Below are 8,000 nucleotides of genomic sequence, written 5' to 3'. Positions count from 1 at the left end.
AGCCATAAACCAGGATACTTTTACCTCTGTTAAATAAATAAAGTTTAATTTAATGTTAAATAAATAAAGTTTAGTAAAATCTTAACTTTTTTTTTCTTTTTGAAGGAAAAAAAAAAGAAAACGAAATGTGATTAAATAAATAAAAAATTTCTTGGTTATTTATTTTTTAAAGTAGATTTTATGTACCGAAATTTGTCTGTCACATTATCAAATCTCTAATTAAAATTTTAAACTTATATAAATTAAATAAAAATATATAACGAGTCTTAAATATAATCTTTAGAGAAGATAATCATAAATATTGATTAAAATTTACAAGATGTAAGTATACATTATCTATTTATAACTAGTTGTCTAGTTTTTCAAATTTATTTTGTTATTAAACTTTTCACTTTAACTCTAGATGATCAAGAAAGAAGTTAAAGCCTGCATCATTAAAAATTTAAATAATAGCAACTTGATAGCCTGTTCAACTACATTCTCTCACTCACTCACTCTCTTTCTCCCTCTTCTTCTTCTTCTTCTTCCTCTTCTTCTTTTTTTTCCTCTATAAAGTTTATTTTTTTACAAAAAGTTTTATTCTTTTTGAAGTCTTTGTAAACACAAATTCTAAATGGACTCTGATTAAATTTTTTTTTTTTTAAAGTCACATTTTGCAGTTTGTTATATTTGCTATACAGAAACTTCTATAATGGATTATGTTGTTTTTTGATAGGGAGTGACATAAACAACATCTCAAGAACAGAACGTCTGAGTGTTGATCTTCTATTGAATTACTGGAAAATTGATTTATATCCACAGTTTCTTTTGTAAATTTAACATGTAAAATAATTTTAAAATATAGGTTTACAATGTTTATTTAATAAGTAATTAATATATTTAATTACTTTCGGTGATGAGGGATCCGGGTTCGAATTCTTTTCGAGATAATCTCCATCCTTCACCCGAGTTGGTCAATCCTATTAAGGATCAGGCCCGCCTTTAATGGGTGTAATTGTTGCCATTATGTTGCCTACAATGTGCTGATGGCGTTAATCGATCAATCAATACTTTCGGTGAAAAATTTGATCAAGGAAACTTAATTATAATAGAACAATTAAATAAAGAATTAAAGAACATTAAGTGATTTCACTTAACTTATTTACTGAAGGTAAAGTAAATTGTAAATAGAAGAGATGTGGTTCAATACTTTGAATCTAAAATATTGATGTCTTCGATTCACGAAACTTTATAAGATATTCAAATTTATATTATCGTTTAGGTAAAGACTACCGATCTTATATATATAAATAGATTTATAATAGCCAAAATTTCAGTGTATAATTGCTTAAGTTTCGAAATTTCTTAAACTACATAAAAATTTTCTCCATAGAAGATTTTGTAAAAAGTACTGAAATCTGAGTTATAGGGATGTAAAAAATTTAAATTAAAATATGAATTTTATCAATAGAGACTAAAATCTGTATATTAATTATTTTAAGATGTATGTAATAATAGTAGTTATTGTTTTTCAAGTTTAATTATTAACTATTTTTACTGAAATTTAACGTACAAGGAATGTACTTTATTAGAATTTATGATGACTTGTTTAAAAGATAATACAATAACGACAATTAATTTTGAAAATATTTCAATTGCAGACTTTAAAACTGAATTTAAATAGAGATTTAAATAAATTATTATACATAATATATTTGTAATTAACGTTAAATGCCATATATTAGTGTGTCAAGGATTTATTTGCTTTTCAGAAACAGAAACATTTGGGGAGAAACAGAGATATTTGAAAATGCTGTAAACATAAAATAGATGAAAGCATGTAAGTTGTATTCCAATAATGGTCTCATTCATAGATCTTCCGAATTCTGATCCCTTGACAAATATAATTAATACTAAATGAAATCAATTGAATTGACTATCAACTTTGCGTCAAGCAATTTGGACTTTTCGTAAAGAATTGTTGAAACCGACAGATGAGAATGAAGATTAAAGACTCTAGTAAATCGCTAAATGAAGATAAATTATTTTAAACTTATAGGTTTCGTGTATTACAGTGAGTAATAGTTTAATGCGTGTGAGATTGAACAATTTAATATCAACTCTACAAGCTAAATATAGTGAAGAAAGTTCAAAGTTCTCCAATTAAAATTATTTCTTTTGAATATAGATTTAATATTTCAAAATTTCAATCAATAAAACTAATTGCCAAAGATGAGAATCATGTGATTGAGTCTCTGAATAGAGTGAATTTGTGAATTAGAACATGGAAGTTGCTCTGCTTTTGACTAGTGTTAAATACATAATTATTTTCTTAAGAATTATTATAATGGTTGGAAATAAACAGAAAGACAATCAGCAAAAAGTAGAGATTTTTTTGAGAGCTTCATCCAGACATGAAAAAATGAAGCATCGTTGAGCATTTTGTGACTACTGGTTTCAAGGAGAGATAAGTTTAAAAGATCCCGAGTAGACTAAAAAAAGGTTTTGACAGCAGTAGAAAACTAGGTTCGGGTCGATCAATGATACAATTGAACATCAGAGACGAGTGCAGCCTGAAGTATGCCCTCAATACCAACGTTGGGCTCAGTTTCAACTCTTTGTCCAAAAAGATATAGAGTACAGAAAAAAGTATGAAAAAATACTAGTCAAGAATCCAAGTCAAGAACGGAGGCAACAACAGCGATTATCTACTCTTTTCAAAGGTAACAAAGATACTCTTTTCACACTTGATGTAATCATGAACGACGAGAGTTACTATCTTTTCCCACCATACTACAACTTACTTTGTAAAAACAGAAAAAACCCGACAAGAAAATATTGCACTGCAAAACAAAATTTGGAGAAAAGTTGCTGGCCTGATTTACAATCGGACCAAAAGGATCATCAAAGCCATTTTTCAAGGAATCAAATGAGCCATAAACCAGGATACTTTTACCGTATAACGGAGTGCATTGAGAAGAGATTGGTCCCTTTATCCAAAAGCATTACTCAAACAACTAAAAATACGTTTTTTTTTGGCTCGATCTTGGTCATTACGAACGTCAGACTCAAGAAAATCTGATCGAGTTTGGCATCAATCTTGTGTCCAATGAAAAAAGTCTCCACGCCTATCCAAATTTCTACCAATTGAATAATTTTGGGTTTATTATAAAGGATTGGTCTATGCTAGTGCATGGCATGCAAAACGTAACCAGGGATTGATTAACAATATAAGGAAAACATTGGCTGAAGTTCCAGCTACTGGTCAAACACCCTGTCGCGAGTTCATTCTAGTCTTTCGCGCTGCTAAACAAGAGGTCAGTACCATTTAGTGTTACAAATTTGTTCCGATATATTATGCTACTCGCACGAGTAGTCTTATCATTTTACTTTAAGTAGTGAATAAATTATAACTCGTAATGAATGTGCTCGTTTTTCCCCGAATACCTTAGTTTAAATAAATTATATTTGCTATCTATGATTTTAAGTTATATTTCGTTCTATAAAAATGGTTATAGAATGTAATAGTATCCAATGTCATAATGTAAAGAATTGATCAGATAGACTTCGAATTTGGATAGAGTTGAAATTTTTTCTAGTGAATATTTTGTGATGTTAAACAACAACAACAACAACAACAAAAAGATTCTTTACAAACAAATTACATCCATTCTTCTGATTAGTTGGGGGCAAAAAGCATACAAAATTTACCATGATTATCAGAGGTAGATGTGTAATCTTCATATCCAATAATCACTCCAGAACCGGTCATTTCGTGTTTATATTTTATCGTCTAGAAATAACAATCTACATAAATATTTGTGTAGACTTAGCTAGATTATTATAGGCCTAATAATAAAATTTTTTGTTAATCATAACTATACATAAAATTATTGCAGGAAAAGCCTTCCTGAAAATCTTAGAGTTTAAATTGTCTTTGTCTTTCCTGCTTATTGCTACTTCGAACTAGAATGACGTTTAAATTAATCATCAATTTTGATTTTACGACAATGAAAATGCGTATATAATAGAAGAACCTACGCTTTTGCTTTAACGTTTCATACAAATTACAGAAGATATTTCTCTGAATATCTTAATACACGTATATATTTATGATCGTATATAAGAATACATATATAGGCTATATATGATCATACTAATACTGTAAATTTTTGACACTCGATATTATTTTACTTATAAAATAGTATTTGACTAATCATATATATTAATATAATAATCATCTTGCCAAAATTCTTTAAATTTTGGATAATTCGATGTACATAAAATAATCCAATTAAAAATAAAAATAATCCATTTTTGAAATCGTGGCCTTACTATTTTCATTGCAGTTGAATATTCTTTCTGACTTAAATTCATTCAACTGTTTTATTGTTATTCGAAAGTAATTATAATTTAAAACAATAATGCCCAAACATCGAGCAAAAATCCGGCCCGCATCACGCGTTAATCTGGTCCGCGAACATATTTGGTACATCACTTATAAATTATAGAAATAGACCTACTTTAATATGTATGGAATATACGAACTATTTATGACACGCCTATCTACGACCTATGCGAAATTTGACCCTCCAAACGAAAAGTTTTGGCATCACTGATTTCAGCCTTAAATGTAATTATTTCCTTAAATTCTTAAGTCCGACCCCATTCGAGATATCACACAACACATCCCTCTATCTCCCATCCTCGACTTTTAATTACCAAAAATTTCATAGCATCAATTCCCTTACCCCCTTAACCTTCCTTGCAAGGCCAAAAAGGCACAGGAGCTTCAGCTCCTGTGCCTTTTTGTCTTTGCCTTATTCGACTTCAAAATGGATGAATTTTCTTACATTTCGCGACGTTTCAAAATCTTGGGAGGATCATTTCTGACCGATCGCCATACTTCCCCTCTGTTATATAAAAAAACCAGTAAAGTAAAAAGTAATTCCTTCAGATTTATAGTATGTAAAATCAGAAAGTCCTTTCAGAATTTACAATTCTTTAAATAAAAGTTCTTATTTAGAAAGCACTGATTTGCTTTTCACTATTATTTTTAATGATACATTGCAGCAACATTCATTTCGGGTATTCATTTTGTGGAATAACTGCTTAATTGGAATAATTTTCTATTTTTATTTCGAAATTCTATCAATTTTTTTTCGAATGTCTGACTTTACAGAAAAGAGAAAACTTTTTGAAAACAAAGCGTACAGTACATGAAAATATAATTGAATTGGTTTGTATTGCATTATTCTTGAAAATAATCATGGAACATTGCTACATAAATCAAATTTTATTAATTCTTTTTGATGCAATGATCACATAATATCTATCGATTTTCATAAAGTCGATTACATTCTCAAATTTGAATTTGTCTGAACGTAATTAACTTTTGCCGTATCGGGGCAAGATTGTGAAATTTTATCATCTCTCTTCGATCAACACAAAGACGATTATTCTAGCAAATAAGCAAGCGTTAACATCTTAAAATTTTACAAGTTTACTAACGAAACACTATAATTACATTATTAAGACATTTTTACTTTAATATTTGACAAGTTCATGGTGACTATTTTGAGTGTTCAGTGCTAGAAGTGCATTCCAGTGCATCCCTTAGTTGTCATACAAGCAGAACATAGCGGAAAACCAGCTGTTTGTTAGACCCGTTATGTTACGGCAGTTTCAACAGCTTTAGTTACTCTGTTAACTATCTTGTAGAAGAGGAAGACCAGGAGAATACAACTACAGTACTTTCTAAAAACAAGCACAGAAAGGATGCCCTTATCCAGAAACTATTGGTTATGCATGAGAAACTATTCTGAGAATGAATAAAAAGTAAAAAATTTCAAGATATTTATTGTATATCTAAAAAAGTAAGAAAGTTATACCTAAAAGAAAATAAAGATTTTTAAATAACCGAATTGATATTTTATACTCGTGCATATTTTAATTTTAGTTTTATAACGCAGTGTTGAATCATAAAAAAAAAACCCCTATCTGTTGTTAGCAGTAAATGTATCTCGGGATATATTTGAAGTTCAAGTATTATATCATTTGAAAGCAGAATTTCCACTGTGCAAGTTTCATTCCTGGTTGACGCCATTTTTTAAACTAATATCACACTGACTCGCTCGTACTGGCTCTCCACTTGGTTCTCTCTGGGGCGACACTAGGACGCACTGAAGTAACAATATAAACAACACTACTTTTAGTTTTCTCTACTCTTAAACAATTCGGTGCACTGTAGTGTCTCGACGGGAATGCGCCTATTATAACATATAAATTTTAAATGATTGCATATCTACGAGACACTAATATATTCTTCTGTACAAGAATATGTTTCAAGTAAGAAAAATTTTAGAATTTCGAATATTTTTCTTTAAAAAATAACATAAACTTTTGGTTGGAGAGGTTACTATTTTAAACTTCTAAATGAGATTAAAATGAATTCCTTCCTAACACACAAAAAATAAAAAGGAAAAAAAAAAGAAAAGTATTATCGTAACCATTCAGCAACTTACCATTCTTTCCTCAATTCTAGTAAGAGTAAAAGTATACATAATAAGTTCTTTCCGTGGTAAAAACAGTTACCCCACATAAAATTAAGCATATTAAATTTGAATATAATTAGAAAAACATTATTGCATGTGTACGGGACCGTACGATAATCATAAATTAAAAGTATATCTATCTCAAAGAAAAATCACTTTATTGCTGATTAATGAGCAGCAACTAAAACGATTTCTTATTCATTTGTATTTCACATGGTCAATGCAGCTACGGATCATTTCCGTAAATCTTTTTTTTTTTTTTTTTTTTTTAAATCACGAAATTAAAATTTATTCAAGTATAAAATGCTACATTAATCATTGACTGTTAATAAATCCAATTTATATAATTTTTCTTTTCCTAAAGTAGATATTCAGTCTTTCACATCTGTATAAATTCATTATTAAAAATACGTATATATATATATATATATCAAAATAACTTTTCCTTTAATTCTAGTAGAATAACTTTAATGACTGCTCTAACTGACAGACTTACAAAGATGTATCTAATGAGATAATAATCGAAAGTGCATCTAGTCGCATGCTGGATTGGATTTGTATAAATTAATGACTAGTAGTAACCACGCAAAATTTAAACCACGTATAAAAGATTATAAAGAAGATTAAACTCATCCATCGAAAGCTAATCACTAATTTAAGTAAGCAATTTTAATTACAATTAAATTAACAATGTTGGCAATTAAGAAAACAATAAATTTTATCCAATAAAAGAAATACAATTTCTATATTACACCACAAAAGAAAAACGAGAAAAAAAAAACAATACACACAAGAAAAACAAAGGCGTAGTACAATCTTTCACACAAGAAAATAATAGTGTTACTTACTAAATGTGAAGAAAAATACAAAAATCTAATCCTCACTTATAGGCTAACTTTATCAATTTATATATCTTTTTTTTTTTTTTTTTCCTGTTGCTGCAAAACTACGGAGTCTGTCTGCCCTTTACTCTTTCCACTTGTTCTCGATAGTTAATTGTACTACAAAAAAAATTATGCCACGTAAAATGTCGTTTATATAAGGGATTATCAAAAATGCATTAACATAACATTCTTCGAAATATGGACAACACCTATCCGGAGAAAATACGATTAATTCTCTGTTATCAATCGTTCAAACCGGCTTCCGCTACTTCGTGACTCATGTAAATTATCACGCAAAGAAATAAGCGTGATTGCGAATAGCCTAAAACGTATTTTAACCCCACCAATCGTCATCACGTGATTGGCGATTATCCAATATAGTCAAAGCGCGTGCTACGTCTGGTGAAAAATCGAAAGTGCCCGTACGAAAAGCGCCAACGAAATTCTCTTAAAAATCGAAAGTATCACGCGTGCGTCGCGCGAGGTCATTTCGAAGGTCATGACGTCATAACGAAGCCAATTTATCGAATGAAAGAAATTAGTTTTTTTTTTTTAATTTTTTTTTTTTGAACAATTTTAAAGA

The 8,000-nt window shown here is 29.2% G+C and overlaps 1 long non-coding RNA gene across 1 annotated transcript in view; it reads right to left on the bottom strand.

Moving 5' to 3' along the window:
- LOC111630485 overlaps window positions 1–8,000 on the bottom strand; it is a 193,624-nt gene that overhangs the window by 27,711 nt on the left and 157,913 nt on the right. The window lies entirely within an intron of this gene.

Source organism: Centruroides sculpturatus, unplaced genomic scaffold (assembly GCF_000671375.1).
Source record: "Centruroides sculpturatus isolate CEXI.00-Female unplaced genomic scaffold, Cexi_2.0 scaffold71, whole genome shotgun sequence".
Taxonomy (NCBI): Eukaryota; Metazoa; Arthropoda; class Arachnida; order Scorpiones; family Buthidae; genus Centruroides; species Centruroides sculpturatus.
Note: the sequence above shows the minus strand (reverse complement) of the source record. Positions and strands in the feature narration are given on the sequence as shown.